This window comes from Schistocerca gregaria, chromosome 2 (assembly GCF_023897955.1).
Source record: "Schistocerca gregaria isolate iqSchGreg1 chromosome 2, iqSchGreg1.2, whole genome shotgun sequence".
NCBI lineage: Eukaryota > Metazoa > Arthropoda > Insecta > Orthoptera > Acrididae > Schistocerca > Schistocerca gregaria.
This window is the reverse complement of record NC_064921.1, coordinates 956,920,525-956,940,493: the sequence shown is the minus strand read 5'-3', so window position 1 is coordinate 956,940,493 and position 19,969 is coordinate 956,920,525. Positions and strand designations below refer to the sequence as shown.

General features: G+C 43.2%; 1 protein-coding gene across 1 annotated transcript in view; it reads right to left on the bottom strand.

Annotated features, from left to right (window-relative positions):
* The window catches only part of LOC126336066 (tryptase gamma-like), a 103,198-nt gene that overhangs the window by 65,382 nt on the left and 17,847 nt on the right, over positions 1-19,969 (bottom strand). The gene's annotated exons all lie outside the window — the stretch shown is intronic.

Here is a 19,969-nt window from a genome sequence, read left to right as displayed (position 1 = left end):
GACATCACACACATCCAAGCCCGAGGCAGGATTCGAACCTGCGACCGTAGCCGTCGCTCGGTTCCAAAATGTAGCGCCTAGAACCGCACGGCCACTCCGGCTGGTTGCAACCTTTAAACCGACAGTATTTTGCCGATACGTTGACGACACTTTTATAGTGTGGCCTCATGGTCTGGACCGTCTCCAAGAATTTTTACGTCACATGAACTCCATACATGAAAACAAAGTTTACCATGTGAAACGTCCCCTTAGAAAAATTATACAAGACTGTGCTTAAACTGACACGCAGTATTTAAGCGCAACGCAATCTGACTTTCAAAAATACCTACAAAAAAAATTGCCCTGACTAACATTAACCTATACGTTTCACAAATCGCTTACCTCACAAAAATCTTCGTCATTCGAACTACTGCAATACAGCGAGCGCCACTACTGCAAGCTAAATAAAAGATTCAAGCTACGGAAGGCACTAAATACTGATAGGCATAGTTAGCAAATGAAAGATTTTGATAGAGAACAAACAATGTATTTACCTTAATAGTGTTCAAAAGTCATCATGTATATAGCAGTTCATGACATCCAGTCTTACAAATTTCAAAATTCCGCCATCTCTCTCCCCACATTCATCACTGCTGGCGGCTCACCTCCAACTGCGCAACGTTACGCGCTGTTCACATCCATCTGCTCAACACTACAATGGCAGACAACAATGCAAACTAGCTACAGACTGCACACAGCACAGCCAGTGATTTTTCATACAGAGCGCTACGTGGCGTTACCATTAAGAAAACCTAAACAGCCTACTTACACATGGAGATACAGGAAGATGGTTGCTTGCCATTTTTAGACGTATTGGTGCGACGTAAGAGTGATGGCGCACTTCGTCACTCGGTGTACAGAAAGCCCACTCATACAGACCTGTATCTACAAGCTGCTAGTTACCACCATCCAGAACAAACAACGGGCGTTCTCAAAACTTTGATCCACTGTGCCCTTACCATCTCTGATGCCGACAGTCTTCAAGCGGAACTGGAACACCTGCAAAAAGTACTTCTGAAGAATGGTTTTTCAACTAGGCAAGTGAACAGAGTGATCCAGACCTACAAACGACGGAACAAAGAGGAGGAAGACGTCTTCATGTCGACTGCTTATCTACCATTTATTGGGAATATTCCTTCATAGATAGGCAGAATATTGAGAAAGTATCATGTGAGAGTCATATTTCGCCTCCCTTCCAAAACTTCATCACTAGTGGGATCCGTTAAAGACGACCTGTGCCTGCGTAAATCAGGTGTTTGCAAGATTCCGTGTGAATGCGACAAATCATATATAGGGCAAACAACACGACCTGTGTAGGAACGCATTGTGGAACACGAGCGGCATACTCACCTTCTCCAACCCACCAAGTCCGCAATCGCCGAACATTGTATTTCCACAGACCACTCCATGAATTACAACGACAAGTAGATTTTGGCCCGTACTTCAAACTTTTGGAGTTCGATTATCTATGAATCTTTGGAAATAAGATTGTCTGACAACGAGACTCTCATCAATCGAGTTATCGGTTATCGGCTTAACTCTGCTTGGAATCCTGTTTCAGTGAAACTTCGTAGTCGATGTAGTTATCTGAATAAAGATGAAAATCGATCTGTTATCGATACGCCAAGCTTTCACCATGGAGGGCGCGAGGCGCAGCGCAAGGAGTTGTTATGAACGCGCAAGCTGAGTAGCGCATGCGCAATGTCACCTCAGTATGGCTTTAAATAGCAGATCTCAGCGCGTACTCGCCAGTGCTACTACAGTTCTACTCACCTGAAGATGGCCAGAAGACTCTGCGCCGAAATATCGTGGCAGAACGTTATTGACATCCGGCAGTTCTCCCGTGTTTTTTTATAAGTACGCCGGGAAAGCTTTAAACATCACATTTCTAACATTCATGGTGGTGTCTGTTATATATCGTGTCTCACTTCCACTTTCCCGCATCGACGCTCTGAGCGTGTTTTTTTAGGGAATTGACTAGTTTGAACCTGGGACCTGTTGCTGGTAAGTAGACGCCAGACCACACATGACATGTAGAATTCAGAAGAGTTCAGTGAGACTAGCGATGATATAACTAAATACTTAATGATTTCTGCGTCAGCTCCACTACACTCCCTGTAAAAGAATCTTAATACTAACTAAATTTAGTGGAAGGGGTTCAAGGCTTTCCTATTTTTAGTTAGCTGGTAAAATAACGTCGAAAAAGCAGTTACGTTTACCATTGGAAATTTTATTCTACTCACAAAACATTGTTTATAAATTGCACTATTGATAAAAGGAAGTGTTTTAATACAGGATGGTAAAAACCAACTGCGTTCAACAAAAATGTGAACGAATATTCCCTGAATGGGTTTCCAAGTTCTACAATGGATCGAAGGATGACCTATGCCATATCACATCTATAATCTAGGTTTAAATTAAGTTTCACAAGAGAGAAAACTATCAAAATGGCCTACAGTGACCCTCAATTATCTTTAATTACTTATCTAACTTGTCGCAAATTACAGTGGCTGATGTGGCTTCTCAATAACTATATAACAGAAAAATCATCGCGTTCCAGATTTTTACTTCAAGTGGCAAAAAAATGGCTTTAATTTACGATCGACACTAGTATTACGCAAAAAGGGGGTGTAACAGATGAGACTTGTGCAGTTCTGAGTGAAGCTTTATGCGCGTTCATTACCTTGTCGTTGGTTAGGCAGCTTCAGGGGGTGGCGGCCGGCGCAGCAGCCATTCAGCTCGCCGTCTCGGAACTAACTAACTTCTCCTAATTTCTCCTTACTACCATTTACCGAAGTTGGTTAAAAAAAACTATCTGGCTGTGTTTTCATCTGACCAATCAGGGTCTCAATGTTAACCTTAAGCTCCGCCTACAAAAATTCTGTCTATCCAATGAGAAACGTTATACTTTTCGTGGTGGGGCAATATTTTTAAAGTTTGCAACGTAACAGAGACGCGAAAAAGTCTCACGCTAAAACTTGCAGCTGGTGTGGTCCTTTTAGCGTTATCCTAAGATATATACTGTTCTTCTTGAGGGCTCTATCTTTTAACGTGCGCTGGGGGGGGGGGGGGGGTGTCCTAACGAAACAGAGACGCGAAAAAATCTCACACTAAAACTTGCGGGTGGTGTGGCCCCAGTGGTTAGCTGGCGACGTGGGTGTCCAGTCCGTCCCTTATCGTAGGGCGTTATAGCTTAACAGGGTTCTGCTCTCGGCTTCTGTTCTCGTTTCTCCCCTCGGAACTGAGTCTGTCTCACGGTGGGAAGGTATGACATGCATTTAGGCATTCTTGTGTTAGTCTGTGCTATTCCATTTGCTCACTCGTTACTCGTATTACTTTGGTTAATTTAATGTCACGATTTATTCGGAGCTATGGGAAGTACTACTGGATTTGCTTATCATGTCAGCGTTTTCATGGAAGGTGTTGGATTTGCCTGACACCTTACACATTAATAGGTTCAAATTTACCAGAGGAAATGAGGTGGAGATCTATGGGCAGATTTTGTACACAGGTAAAGCAGCCGAAGGTGGTAACGTAGTTAAACTTCCATCCTTTTTCTCACAGCCTCTAAAAACAGTTACAGACCAAACTGTTCAATCGTCGACACGCACACGTAAATGTCGTTTCCGTGTCGACTTACGATTTCACATGTCACCCTTAATGCTTGTGAGCTCCCCCGTCAGCTATGGGTGCTGTACGTGGTGGGTTCATCGTACAAGACGACAACTCTAAGTTCCATAAGGATCTCCTCATTTACGAGTTCCTTCAACAGTACACAATTTAGCAGCTTCTGTGAGTATCACAGTCTTCTAATCTGGATCTCATAAAGTATGCTTGGAATGCTCGCGGTAAGAGTGACCTTAGTCGCAGTCTCCAGAGCTTTGCGCAGTGAAAAAAGCATTCGAAGACAAATGAATGACGATAGTGCATCTGTACGGTGAGGACAGTTTGAGCCTTAATATCAGAGACTAAATTGGCTGTGCTCCGAATGCAAAGTATTCTCGTCAGAAACACCATCAGCGAGGTATTCCCTCGCTTGTGAGACAGTCGTTGTTGCAACTTTATGACTTTTAGTGACGTTTCTGGTAAAGGCAGAACAAGAACACCGAAGACATGAAGAGTTTGCCGTAGAAATACACGCACATCATAGTCATGGAATTCACACACATACACGCACACAGATACTCTGCAAAACCCCATATACAATACACGGCATAGAAATTATTTCATACACTCAAACTCATACAAATGAAGCCTGTTAAGCAAACATGATTCGGATAAGCAGCCTGCGAGCACTGAAAGCCAGTATCATATTACACCCAGAAACTTGTACGATCTCTTCTATCATCATTTTAGGAAATGTAGAAGATGAGGGTCTCTTCCTTCGAAACGCACACTGAATCGATAAATAAAAGTGACCAATTAAAATTGCTGTGTACTTCAGGAAATTAATCATTTAATAAAGAAGTGATGCCCCTAAATTTAAATATTTTATATTTTCTTCCACCATAGACAATATCAGCGATCGCTACATACGTCACCTTAAGTCTTCCCGGCGAAACCACTGTTTGCACTTTTCATAGATGTCCAGCCGGGTGCAATCGTCTTCATAGCACTATATTTCAGAAGCATACCTAGCCGTCGTCTTCAGGTGATGCATGCAGAATGAGCTTCTTCGCCACAGCTTGCCTCCTTTATACTAAGATCTGTTCCCAAACCTTCCCCCACCACCCGCTCGCACGACGTATCGGGTGGAGTGATGGGGGCATGGCATCGCCAATGGATGGGCGCGAACCTCAGTCCCTTAGTGTATCTAGATCTCGGCCGATGTTGTAATTTTTATTAGCTGATCGCTGGGTCCAAAGCTTTGATTAAGATATGCCCACTGTCTATGTCGATCAACGTGTCGGCCACTTGAATTCCAATAGCCTCCTACAGAACATAGTCCCAGAACGCCAAGTCTGTCTTAATTAGTGATGGGCAGTCCACTCCTGAATTAATTCAAAGAAACAGATCCTTCTAAGGAGTGGCTGATGAGTGATTAAAAAAAATTAATGGAACCTCATCTGATTTCAAAATGCATCTCTAGTGGCTGTAATGAGCGGTATGAAAATTCTTCAGTATGTTGCCGCAAAGGCGCTCCACACAACAGCTTTAAGAAAATGTTTCTCAAGCTACAAAAATGTGTTATAGACCATGTGCACATGTGGATTTCCATACATTGTTAGTACATGTTGCTTCTCTCATCCATGAAAGCAACAGAAAATAAAGCAAGCTCCTTTTCTTCAATTTATTGGCTGTCAGGCTGAACCCATTCAGCCATCTCAATAGTAATGCCAATTATGACGTAACAAAAGTAAGCACAACAGAACACCCAGTCCCTCAGTGGGAAAAGAAAATCTGCAACCTGGCCAGTAATCGAACTCACGTCCTTTCACATGACAATCTGCTGCATTGACTGCGCAGCTGCCAAGGCTAACCAAGAATTTGTGATTTAGAACGGTGCATTTACCTAGAAAACACCGTCCCCGTCATGTTACTGAGATTCATTTGAAAAGAAAACCTCAACATTCAGAAGCTCAATATGCGTTTACATACTTTTGAGTGAGTTGTTACTTCTTATCTTTTGTCTTAGCATCACACTCCGAATGTGTTGTCAGCGACCGTATAAGCTGTGATCTTCAGCCACTGCACAGTGAGAGCGTATTGCAAGGTGACCCAGGCATCACTCCCTTCCGAATAGCTCGGCGCTCCCACACCTCTCACCAATTGGACCACAAGCCATGCTGTCTGCTTCCCACCACTATAAGGAATCGAATCAGAGTGTAGCTCAATTTCCCCACACTCATATGATTCGGACTGCTAGGTAGCTCGCTACTGTCCAGCTCTCTCAGGGATGAGATCGCATGGAACACATTACACAGCGACTTGAGACGTCACTTTGTTCTCTGCGCTCTTGCGACAGTGAAACAGCTTGCAATTCGCTTTGCTGACTACTAAACACCTCTCCATCCGAGTTCGGCTTCTTATAAAAAATTACGGTATGTGCAAAATATACTCCTGGAAATGGAAAAAAGAACACATTGACACCGGTGTGTCAGACCCACCATACTTGCGCCGGACACTGCGAGAGGGCTGTACAAGCAATGATCACACGCACGGCATAGCGGACACACCATGAACCGCGGTGTTGGCCGTCGAATGGCGCTAGTTGCGCAGCATTTGTGCACCGCCGCCGTCAGTGTCAGCCAGTTTTTCGTGACATACGGAGCTCCATCGCAGTCTTTAACACTGGTAGCATGCCGCGACAGCGTGGACGTGAACCGTATGTGCAGTTGACGGACTTTGAGCGAGGGCGTATAGTGGGCATGCGGGAGGCCTGGTGGACGTACCGCCGAATTGCTCAACACGTGGGGCGTGAGGTCTCCGCAGTACATCGATGTTGTCGCCAGTGGTCGGCGGAAGGTGCACGTGCCCGTCGACCTGGGACCGGACCGCAGTGACGCACGGATGCACGCCAAGACCGTAGGATCCTACACAGTGCCGTAGGGGACCGCACCGCCACTTCCCAGCAAATTAGGGACACTGTTGCTCCTGGGGTATCGGCGAGGACCATTCGCAACCGTCTCCATGAAGCTGGGCTACGGACCCGCACACCGTTAGGCCGTCTTCCGCTCACGCCCCAACATCGTGCAGCCCGCCTCCAGTAGTGTCGCGACAGGCGTGAATGGAGGGACGAATGGAAACGTGTCGTCTTCAGCGATGAGAGTCGCTTCTGCCTTGGTGCCAATGATGGTCGTATGCGTGTTTGGCGCCGTGCAGGTGAGCGTCACAATCAGGACTGCATACGACCGAGGCACACAGGGCCAACACCCGGCATCATGGTGTGGGGAGCGATCTCCTACACTGGCCGTACACCTCTGGTGATCGTCGAGGGGACACTGAATAGTGCACGGTACCCATCGTTCTACCATTCCTAGACCGGCAAGGGGACTCGCTGTTCCAACAGGACAATGCACGTCCGCATGTATCCCGTGCCACCCAACGTGCTCTAGAAGGTGTAAGTCAACTACCCTAGCCAGCAAGATCTCCGGATCTGTCCCCCATTGAGCATGTTTGGGACTGGATGAAGCGTCGTCTCACGCGGTCTTCACGTCCCGCACGAAGGCTGGTCCAACTGAGGCGCCAGGTGGAAATGGCATGGCAAGCCGTTCCACAGGACTACATCCAGCATCTCTACGATCGTCTCCATGGGAGAATAGCAGCCTGCATTGCTGCGAAAGGTGGATATACACTGTACTAGTGTCGACATTGTGCATGCTCTATGTGCCTGTGGTTCTGTCAGTGTGATCATGTGATGTATCTGACCCCAGGAATGTGTCAATAAAGTTTCCCCTTCCTGCGACAATGAATTCACGGTGTTCTTATTTCAATTTCCAGGAGTGTAAGATTATTTTAACATACATGATAATCCGTCCATACAGGTTGTCTCAGGAGGAATGGGCAATATTCAGGAATATGACAGGAACCATCATTTGAAGCAAAAAACTAAATAAGGACATATGACCTACACCAAAGTGTTTCTGAGATAGACCAAACTTAAAGTTGTTTTGTAGGTTACAATTGAATAACTCGAAATCCGCGGCCTGTAGCGAAAACGTGAAATACATTAAATTTCTTATAAAAAAGGCCCTACTCATTTTATCTCTTGGATTTATAGTTTGCTTGCAGAGAGCGAGAAAATAATTAAAATCTTGCACGACGCGCAGTTGCAGAAACGTGTATGTGTTTTGTAAGACAGTTTGAGGTATTTTTCCAGTTTTTATAGCCCACGCGTTCTATATTAGATTATTCGTCTCGACTTCGTCAAACTATTGTAGTACATGAAAATAAATAACAATGTACACTAAAGATGTTCTATCTCGGAAATAATTCAGAGCTGTGCATATGTCCACATGAAGTTTTTTTCTTCAAACGATCGTTCCTGTCATCCCTGAATTTTGACCATTCGTCCTATGACAACGTTTATGTTATGTTTAATTTTTAATTATTCATTTAACCTGGACAGATTAATGCCTTCAGAACCCTTCTCATATCACACCAGAATTTTATATGTAGTTAGAAAACTTATTGAAATCATAGTTATTTAAAAATCGTAATATTTTTAATATGATATCTTTTCTTCTTCTCTCTGCATGTATTAGGCATTTGGCTGTTATGGCCTCTCGCTTGAAATTGTTGATCTTCGTCGTTCTTCCTAAATATCTTCTCCCCACTGGGTAATAAAATAATCAAGAACGTACCCAGCTACTCTTCTTAATAATCGGATCTCTAGCATTCTGATCAGATGGGAATGAGTGTTTCTGCTGTTTTGTCCGGGCAAGAGCTTCAAGGTTTAGGGAACAGTAGTTATTGTGAGCAATAATGGGTCAACAATAAGCTTGATCATTTGGACCTCGACGCCATCCTGTTCAGTATATGCTGATCTGAAGGATTTTAGACGGCGTTGTCACACCAAGACCGAATTTTTCATGACTACCATCATTTAGCTACTTGAAATAATCAGCAAGTCTATGTTTTGTTTACGGTTCAATGGCTGTTATCGCGAAATTCAAGTACTGACCTAGTTCCTTGATTGGCAGAAAGGGATCACCTGCAACTTCTCTGCATAACATATGCTTTTTCATAGAGCATCAGGTCTTCATGATTTAGATTAATATACTGACATGCCTTAGTTATAGTTTCTCTCAAATTGATTGACTCCGTTTCCTTTTTGCTTGTAATCTGTTATATTTTCAAGGGTAGGAGGTCGTTTGTAAGTCGAATGGACAATGACTCCAAATTCATGAACTGTTTTAGCTCCTCCGTTAGTGTAGGTGTAGGTTTCCCCTTCCGGTTTTCGTTCTTTGAGGGAGCCCATTTATCGTGTAATTTAGTTAGATTGGTAGTAAATCCGTGGAGCTTGTCTTTCAAGTCCAGAAATGGAATAGAAAACGTCTCCCAAATTATCTCTAGCACCTCTGTTGCAAGTTCAGGTACACTGATATACTTACAGTCTTTGTATGTTGTCTGTTACAGTTTTTCCATTGGATATTTTAGAGAATAAGTCGTAACGTGTTGTTGTGAGCTGATTCCAGGCATGAATTTCTTTGCTTGTGGATTTCGTGGCATATATATATATATATATATATATATATATATATATATATATATATATATATGTGTGTGTGTGTGTGTGTGTGTGTGTGTGAGAGAGAGAGAGAGAGAGAGTGTGACTATAGCCTGCACTGTGGGTAGCAGCAAGCTGAAATATTGCTGCATTTAAAGAAGAAACTAGAAACGTAAATTTCATAGCGACGGGGTCGAATATTTATGTCTTACTAGCATTATTTTAAAAGGTCAGTTCTGAAACAGGCTATCCCTCCTACAGGTCTGTGGAAGACGAAGATTAGGCAAATTTTGTTAAGGGATTTGATATTTACGAACGTATATTCGTCTTGTTTGTCTTCATTAGTATTTCATGCGAGTAGCACGGGCGGTAGAAAGTCAAAGGGTTTGTACGCCGCTACTCCACCTCCTTACTTGTTACCTCTGTGGTGTCTTAGGACAATTGAGTCTCTGTTTACGGAGCAGGAGAGCGTGCTTGGCTTGAGGCAGGTGTCCACGTTCGTTAGAAGAAAGACATGGATGTCGATATGCAGAAATATACGGCAGAGTTCGTCGAAATGAGTTGAAAGTGGTGGCCAATCGCGTTCTACAGTACGAATACAGAGATACTGGTAGAATTAGTGGCTGCATGACTAGACAAGTTAGTAGCTCCTAAAGCACAGGCTTTACAGTTCATTTACACTGTTGTTATTTTTTCTTTCAGCATTCATCCGCACCATTATCCTGCCATTTCTTGTTCACACGCACCCCAAGTTCGGATATCACATTATTCAAAATTTTTATCTCTCTGCAATAAAGACCTCACGCATTGTCACACTTGTCTTCGCGAGTTCCTTAAGCACTGACTGATTCAGACCTTTTCGTACACTACTGGACAATAAAACTGCTGCACCACGAATATGACGTGCTACAAACGCGATATTTAACCGACAGGAAGAAGATGCTGTGATATGCAAATGAGCATTCACACAAGGTTGGCGCCGGTGGCGTCACCTACAACATGCTGACATGAGGAAAGTTTCCAACCGATGTCTCATACACAAACAGCAGTTGACCGGCGTTGCCTGGTGGAACGTTGTTGTGATGTCTCGTGTAAGGAAGAGAAATGCGTACCATCACGTTTGCGAATTCAGTAAAGGTCGGATTGTAGCCTATCGCGATTGCGGTTAATCGTATCGCGACACTGCTGCTCGCGTTGGTCGAGATCCAATGACTGTTAGCAGAATATGGAAACGGTGGGTTCAGGAGGGTAATACGGAATGATTCACTAGCAGTCGAGATGACAGACATCTTATAAGTATGGCTGTAACGGATCGTGCAGCCACGTCTCGATCCCTTAGTCAACAGATGGGAACGTTTGCAAGACAACAACCATGTGCACGAACAGTTCGACGACGTTTGCAGCAGCATGGACTATCAGCTCGGAGACCATAGCTGCGGTTACTCTTGACGCTGCTTCCCAGACAGGAGCGCTTGCGATGGTGTGTTCAACGAGGAACCTGGGTGCACGAATGGCAAAACTTCATTTCCTCGGATGAATCCAGGTTCTGTTTACAGCATCATGATGGTCGCATCCGTGTTTGGCGACATCGCGATAAACGCAAATTGGAAGCGTGTATTCGTGATCGCCGTACTGGCCTATCACCCAGGGTGATGGTATGGGGTGCCATTGGTTACACGTCTCGGTCACCTCTTGCTCGCACTGACGGCCCTCTGAATAGTGGACGTTACATTTCTGATGCATTACGACCCGTGGAGAGCCCTTCATTCGATCCCTGCGAAACGATACATTTCAGCAGGATAATGCACGACCGCGTGTTGCAGGTCCTGTACGGGCATTTCTGGATACAGAAAATGTTCGACTGCTGCCATGACAAGCACATTCTCAATCTCTCACCAATTAAACGTCTGGTCAACGGTGGCCGAGCAACTGGCTCGTCACAATACGCCAGTCAATACTCTTGATGAACTCTGGTATCGTGTAGAAGCTGCATGGGCAGCTGTACCTGTACACACCATCCAAGCTCTGTTTGACTCAATGCCCACAAGTATCAAGACCGTTATTATGGCCAGAGGTGACTGTTCTGGTTACTGATTTATCAGGATCTATGCACCCAAATTGCGTGAAAATGTAATCACGTGTCAGTTCTAGTATAATATATTTGTGAAATGATTACCCGTTTATCATCTGCATCTCTTCTTGGTGTAGCAATTTTAATGGCCAGTAGTGTATATGATACAAATTTCACGACTGTGGGTCTACATCTTTCTCTATAATTTCTGATTATAGAATGTGCTGCCTGTACATTTGTTTTTACTTTGACCTTCTGCAATTTAAAATGTCTACGTTAACAGTAAAAATTTTAATTTTTCCAGCGTACTTTTCAGTGCTGCACAACAATATGTCAACCACATTGCCTTCGACGAGAAGAAGTATGAGCGATGTACGGTATCATTTCACCAGAAAAAGGAGAAAAACAAAAATGCCGCTACTGTTAGCAGATAATTTCCATGGCTTCTGGCTCATTATCAGATCTGAATCGACGTCTAAAATCGAAGTGTCCTACAATACCCTTGGATCGATGCGGGTCAGGAAGCCGATCAAGATCGTTATCAATCGATGCAGAAAACCGAGAAATCATTTCACGTGAACCGTCCTCTCGGACGTCTGCTTCCATGTAGGGTGAAGGTATCCTCTCAGAAAGGCAAACTGAGTCTCAAGTTGTATCCATCCCATCAATGTCGTCAGGTTATGCACCAAGTTCTGATCTTCTTCTCATTTACTATTCGCCTAAATTTTATTTACCAAGTCGGAAAACGTTGTCAAACTTTCTAATTCCTGGTTTGTATGATGAGTTATTCGACAAAATGGAAAATGATTTGGACAATGCAAAGGCAGTCTGCCTATGTCTGATGCGTGACGAGTATAAATAAAGTAAGTTTCTCTGCTTTCACAGCACATTTCATAGATGACAATGCTGAACTACAGCCATACCTTTTGCAGCGCTCACAGTTTGAAGATAGACGCACTGCAGAAAAGATCTCAAACCGGTTGATGTCCATTACTGCAAATACAATACCGATTTTAAAATCACCTCCATAATAACAGACAATGCATCCAATACTTCTCAAACTTCCACATATCCCATGATTTACACATTCTTTAAACCTCACTGTGCAACACGCAGAAATCCGTTGATGAGGTCAAAAGAATACGTTTTTTTTAAGGAGAGACCATTTGCTTTTAAGAAACTTGCTGAAATGGAGGAAAATTTAAAAAAAAATCCGACTGACTCTAAAACAAGACGTCCCAACTAAATGGAATTCCACCTATGAAATGTTGCAAGGGTTTGCTTTAAATAAAGATCCCACAATTTCTTGTACCGCTATTTTAGGTGGAAAGTCGATCACCTCAAACTTAAAAGATGCAGACTTGGAGGTAATGTAACAGGTTTCATAGAGTTTGAAAGTTTTCGATGAGTTAACGAAAGAGGTGTCCTCAGAGAAAATAGTCTGACTTTCAAAAATGAAAGTCTTGCCAAGATTAATGGAACGGCAACTGTAATCTTTTCAAGACAAAACTAAAGAATGTCGTAAATAAGTAGAGTCATTGATTTATAATTTCCTTAAACGGTTATCAAAGTGGTTCGGGGCTCTCTCCAGGAACGAATTGATTGGATATGCGACGTTACGGGACCTCTCATTCAAAAGGCAAGGATTTTCAGCAGAGAAAACATTTCAATATTGATGTATAAAGGCTATTTCAGAAGTGAAAGCGTTGGTTGATCAACAAGAAAAAACACAGCTCATTTTCCAACCAGTTACCACCATAATGCATGAGACTTCTTCAGCTCGGGAGGGGTTTGATAAACTATTGGTCAGCTTCACGGAAGTCACGACCTGGGAAGTGCAGCAGTTGTCGACTTGGGCCAACATAGAGCGGAGGGATATTTGCCTAGAAACTGCGATTCCTTGAACTGGCGGGACACAAGGAAATTGCTGTGGCCAAAGCTGCATCAATTCTTTATAAAAACGTTATGCATCGCAGCAGCATCAGTGCCTTATGAACGAATATTTTCAAAAGCAGGACACAGAAACAGACTCTCATCGACTGAAATGGATCGGATTTTATTTATGAATGTCAATGATAACTAATTTTTTGTTTATGGGTACATATTTGGTAATACTGAGTGTAAATGACGACTGCAGATACACTTTAATTACAGTTATGTTATAATTCTTATACTGTATTTTTTCCAATAAAAGTATCAAAATATAACAAGAACCAGTCTACATTCTTAAAATTTTTCCACTTGATAAAAACATTTAGGATTTCATCGCAACATTTGTAATTTTTACTACAGACTATATTTAAAACTTTTATATAGCAAAAGTACTAGGGGCATAACACAAAATTATTACTCCTCTTTGTAATTCCCTTCAAAATAGGACCAAATGAGATAGAGATAAAAATACAGGTTTAGTGACCTGGATTAAAACGGAAATGTGCCTTCCTTTTGCTTATTTTATGAGAGAGTGGTGAGTCATGAAAAAGACCTGGTTCATTCCAGTGATTGACAAGTTCTGATCCGATCTCTGAAAAGTACAGTTTTGGTCATCTCTACTCTTAATACTTCCGTTTCTTCATACTTCATTGAATCCCCTGCAGCCATCCAATGTTATTCAGCTGCTGAATTTGTTAGTTGCTTATATTTAGTGTGTGTCTTCTGTGTTCTTTCACTCTTTCATCGATTGTGTGCACATTCTACCCGAAGAATGCATTACCGAATTTAAACGGAATACGGTAAATACTCGGTTTACGGAACCGCTAGTCGCCTTCCTTCGAACTTCACAGTGCACTCATTTTTGGAGGTGGACAGAAAACACAAGTAATGCTGCGTCGAACCAGGATTTCTCCGATTTTATTCGATACTTTGCTTGCCTTCTGCTGACATGCCATTGTCTCACCCTGCTCGTCGTGCTGTATTTGTTAGGCCTGTACCTTCTGCAAGACGACTCGTCGGATTTGTCTCCCGCCGTTTCCGTCCCGCTTTGTTATGTCCTTAAGGTGGTTGAGCTCCCTTTCCAACCATTCCTTGTCCGATAATGCACGGTCCCTGTGCACCCCTTCACGCTGTGAAAGATGATGGCAGCTGGCAGCGTGAAGATACAAGTCAGTGGGAGTGGTTTCCTGTACGCGCTGTATCCCACAGCGGCGTCCGTTACGCGCGTACTAAGATGTCTCAGAAGGGGAGGTCGCCATTCTCTTCCACATCCATGGGGTCCCGAGAGTTCAGATGTTGGAGGAATTCCTGAAGTTTTTCACTCCAATACGGCAACATCACAAATGTGTCATAAGCAAGTCTGAAATAGCATGTAGGCTTCATTGCAGCTGTTTCCAGAGATTTCTCTTCAAGATTCTGCATTAAAACGTTTGCCACAACCAGTGACAGGGGGCTACCCATGACGACTACATTCATTTGTTCATAATACTTGCCATTGAAGAGAATGAATGTTGATGCGAAGACCAATTCGAAGATATTAGCGAATCAGCAAGCGGCACTCTGGTGAAGAGGGGCACCATATCAAAGATCACAGATAGGTCCTCATCATGAAGACATAGTTCCTGCAGCTACTGAATGAAATGTACATAGTTACCGAACTGGTGCTGACACCGGCGTAGGCACTTAATACTGAGGTGAGAATTTTGGCCAGCTGGTACGAAGGTGCTCCTATGTTGCTCAAAATTGGACTCGATGGAACATCATCATATCTGGGAACCTTTGGTAAGCTGTAGAGCCTTGGTGGTGCAGCAGCTCATAGTCGAAGCTTCTTAACGATTTACTTCGCGCGGGACTGGCGTAGAGGCTCAATGAACTTATTCTTCACTCTGTTGATCGGATCTCCCAGCAATTCTGTGTATGCTGGATCTTAAAATAGATGGTGTCTTTTGAGATTGTACTCTGATAGCGGAAGTATTACAGTGGCATTTCCACTGTTCGCAGATAGAATGGCTATTTCAGTATCATTCTGTAGTTCTTGAAAGGCAGCTCTCCCCGATTTCGTGTCGTTTGCCCCTGGTAGAAAGGCTCTGGTGAGAGTTTGACACGTTTTCCGGGGTATTTCTTCCGCATCGTCGTTGGAGAGTGTCGAAATTACTTGTTCTATAACACTGACCAAATTTGCAACAAGTATAATAGGCGGTGTTTGAGTGTTTCTTGCACCTGTTACCCTGTTGCTGCCGGACGTTCGAACTCGGAGACTTCTTTGGTAGTAGCACTGCATCGATATCAGTCCTCATGAGTCCAAGAGACAGCATCAATCCATTCCCAGCAATCAGGAGAGAGTAGGCAAGCCATCTCCAGGTGGAGTGTGAATAATTCCTTAGATGTTGTGTCCAGTCGCCGACGTGTGTACCGGATCCTTCCCCTTGCAAGGTAGTTGTGTATGGGCACTGATGACCTCTTTGAGCGCCCTATACATACCACCATCACCAACACCAACACCACCCTTACTAGGACCAGACTGACTCTTTTTATGATCAAATGGGCAGCCACTGTTTTTGAATGATGGCCAATCCTCTCGAATATTGGGATTATGGTATTTTCAAGGCACCTTATCAAGAAGGCGAGTGAGCTGAATAGACATATTTCCTATCGGGAAGCTTATCCAGCTTCTTAAGTCTCTGATACATCTCCTCTCTGTTGAGGAACCAAGTGCATGATCTTAAGCTTCACCGGCGAATCGACTGTTTGCATTGTTCTCGGGTGTCCAGCTGAGTGCAGTCATCTTAGTAACATGATACTTCGACAGCGTGCTTGCCGTCATCTTCAGGTGATATCTGTGCAATGAGCGTCGTCTCTACATCCCACCTCCTTTATACTATATCCTTCCCCCACTACCCGGTATCCGACGCGTCGGGTGCAGTGATGGAGGTCGGTTTCGCCGAACCCTATGCCCGAACCCAGATTCATCAATGGTTCTATAGCTCCCGTCGGACGTGGAAATGGCTGTGATTTTTGTTGGCTGAGCGTTGAGTCTCAGACTTTGTTTAGGATGAAGCCACTGTATCTGTTGATCAGCCCGTTGGCCACTAGAATTTCAGTACCAGATGACGAGGTCTGTCTTAACAGATCGGTTTTTTCATAGTTCATTGAATCTACTGTAGTCATGCAATATTCTGCAACCACATACATTGTTGCGATAGGTATTAACACATGCCGCGGAGATAATATAAATAAACACAGTGGAAACTTCAAAATTTGTTGATGTCTATGTTGATGTGAATTTAAAGTGGAAAAAGCACATTTTGAAACTCCTAAAACAACTTCGTTCAGGCTACATTTGCACTTAGAATCATTGCCTATCTTGGGTAGACAAATCAGTATGTCGACATATTTTACATACTTTCATTCAGTGATGTCGTATGAAATAATGTTCTGGGGAATCATCTTTCAGAAAGAAAGCCTCCTTTGCACAAAAATGCGCTGTAAGAATAGTATGTAGTGCTCACCCGCGATCATCTTGTAGACATCTGTTTAAAGAGTTGGGCATTCTGACTACCGCTTCACAGTATATTTATTCCCTCATGGCGTTTGTTGTAAATAATGCACAACAGTTCGGAAGGAACAATGGTGTACATAATTACAATATCAGAAGGAAAAATTGCATTCATTACTTCACATTAAGGTTGTCCTTAGCATAAAAAGGGGTGCACAATGTTGCATTAAAATTCTGGATCACTTGCCCAGTGATATAAAACATCTGACAGACAGATAAGTAAAATTTGAAAAGAAACGGGGAGTTTCTCCTTGACAACTCTGTTCATGCCACAGAAGGATTTCTATTATTATAATGTGTAAAATTTTCTGAGTAGGACTTAAAGCCTGGATATGTTCAGGGTGTAACCATATGTACAAATTAACTTGTGATGTGAATGCAAAATGACTTTTTCCACATCATTACGATTTATCGAGCACAATGATCCATGGAACATGTAACTGACTAATTAACTAATTAACTAGAAGAGGCTCTAGATCAGGCAAGCTAAAATTCTTTAGTCAATAACTATAAAAAGCACTATACAGCATAAACAGGACAGTTCTCCAAATAAGAAGTATCCTTCACCGACCCACAGTAGGAAAGGACCCAATACTGCCCGCAAAGCTCTCGTGAAAGTGATACAAAAAACGAGAAAATATACATAATAAACTGTGACCTTAGAGGAAAAAAACTCCGAAAAGCTATAAATCGTCCACAACAACACAAAAAAATGACCTGTTTACAGAAATATCTTCGATGGCAACGATTTTGCAGCAGCAGCTTAGGCTGCAACTCTATAGTTTGACGGAGATTTCTCAGTCAGTTCTGAAAACAGTCTCACTCGTCACCAACATCAGTGCTCAACAAAGTATGAGTCCTACATAAAGGCACAGGAAGTGGGTCCAGAACCTACAGGGAAAGAAGTGGAAAGGGGAAAGACAGCAGCAGGCTGTACAGTTTTAATTTCTTCGCCATACAACAGCTAAAGACAAAGAACACGAACAACGAATTCACTGCCAAGGTATTGTCGATGACTGGCACAGTATCCTGGTTTTGTAAAACATCCGAGAAAGAGGAAAAGAGGAATACGATTCACTGCAGGGTGTATGGAGAGGACTCATTATGGTTGTCATCGATTGGGGCCCATGCAGAAGAAAATAAGACTATGTTAAATGTAGTAAGAGCTTTTTAAATTGAATTCAAACGTCATCTTAATGTTCACCACGGTTCAGTTTAGGAAACCAAGGGTGTAGTTTAAGACAGTGCATTTATAAGCAGGCCCAATGCTGCTTTAAAAATAAATATTTATTTAAATTCTTTATACATTTACAAACTAATTAATATACGTTTTTCGAATTACGATAAATGTTTCCAAGTCCATAATTTTTCCTACATTCTCAAGCTTGAGTTTTTTTTATTGTAATTTCAATTTTCTTAGATGACCCAGTAAAGGTATCCTTACACAACAGCAAATTTTTTATTACAATCTACGCCAAAATATTACATTCACTGGTTCAACGACGTTATTTCTGGTATGAATATATGAAGATGGTATCTGTTATTTCAGACATCTTCGAAAGAACAAATACCATTGGTGATCTTGCAGCTCTCGAAGAATGAAATTACAATGAAATCCAGAACATTAGCTGGTTACAGGAGTTGATAAATATCAACGGCGCAGTTGAAGATGCGTGTCCCGACCGGGACTCGAACCCGGTATCTCCAGATTACATGGCTGCGCTCCCCGTGAGACCCACATTTCCAACTTCCTGTCCACACACTACAAGTGCAGTGCCCCTCGCGGGAGTCAGTCTGCCGAGTCCCGTAAGAGTTCGAGCAATGTGTGTGGATTCGCACTGAAGAAGATCATTGGCCGGTAAGCCTTATCTATATCAAGATGGTATCTGTTCTGTCAGACATGGCTCAGTCGGATAGAGCGTCGCCATGAAAGTAGGAGATCCTGGGTTCGAGTCCCGGTCGCTGCACATATTTCCACTGTTCCCTTTGGTATTTATCAACGCCTGTAAGCAGCTAATGGTCTGGATTTCATAGTAATTTCCTTATTTCTGGTAAGTTCATGGCGTTGCTCATTTCACACACGATAAAGTGTGGCGACACAAGTTGTGGAACAGCGATGAGCACATATAAATATGGCGGTAGTATCACGTACACAAGGTTTATAAGGCCAGTGCACTGACGGAGCCGTCATTTCAATTCAGGTGATTCATGAGAAAAGGTTTTCGATTTGATTATGGCAGCAAGACGGGAACAGACAGGGTTTGAACGCGGAGTGGTAGCTGGAGCTAGACACATGGGACATTCAGCTTCGGAAATTTTTGGGGAATTCATTATTCCGATATCCATAGTGTCATGAGTTGGCCGAAAGTACCAAATTAGGGGGAAGACTTCTCACTGCGGACAAATCAGTGATCGTCGGCCTTCACTTAACCAGCGAGAGCACCGGCGTTTGCGAAGAACTGTCAGTGCTAACAAACAGGCAACACTGCGTTTAATAACCACGAAAATTAATATGCGACATAGGAAGAATGTATCCGTTAGGATAGCGCGGTGAACTTCAGGCGTTCATGGGCTCTAGGGGCCTACGACCGACGAGAGTGGCTTTACCAACAGCTCGACATAGTCTGCAGCACCTCTCCTAGGCTCGTGACCATACCGGTTGGGGCGTCGAAGACTGGAGAACCGTGGCTTGGTACGATCAGTCCCGATTCTAGTTGGTAAAAACTGATGGTAGGGTTCGACTGCGGCGTACAGCCTCATTGACTGAAAATGGTTATGTTCGTGTACTAGTTCCCAAAACAAGTACAGAATATTTGTGGATGACAATGCGCAATGTCACTGGACCACATTATTCGCGGGACAACTCGAGGGTATTGGATTGAATGGTTCCTAGATAACAGAACGCAGTATGTCATTCTCAATGGCGCGAAGTCTCTCGAAGTAAGAGTGATTTCAGGTGTGCCGCAGGGGAGTGTCGTAGGACCGTTGCTATTCACAATATACATAAGTGACCTTGTGGATAACATCGGAAGTTCACTGAGGCTTTTTGCGGATGATGCTGTAGTATATCGAGAGTTTGTAACAATGGAAAATTGTACTATAATGCAGGAGAATCTGCAGCGAATTGATGCATGGTGCAGGGAATGGCAATTGAATCTCAATGTAGAAAAGTGTAATGTGCTGCGAATGCATGCAAAGAAAC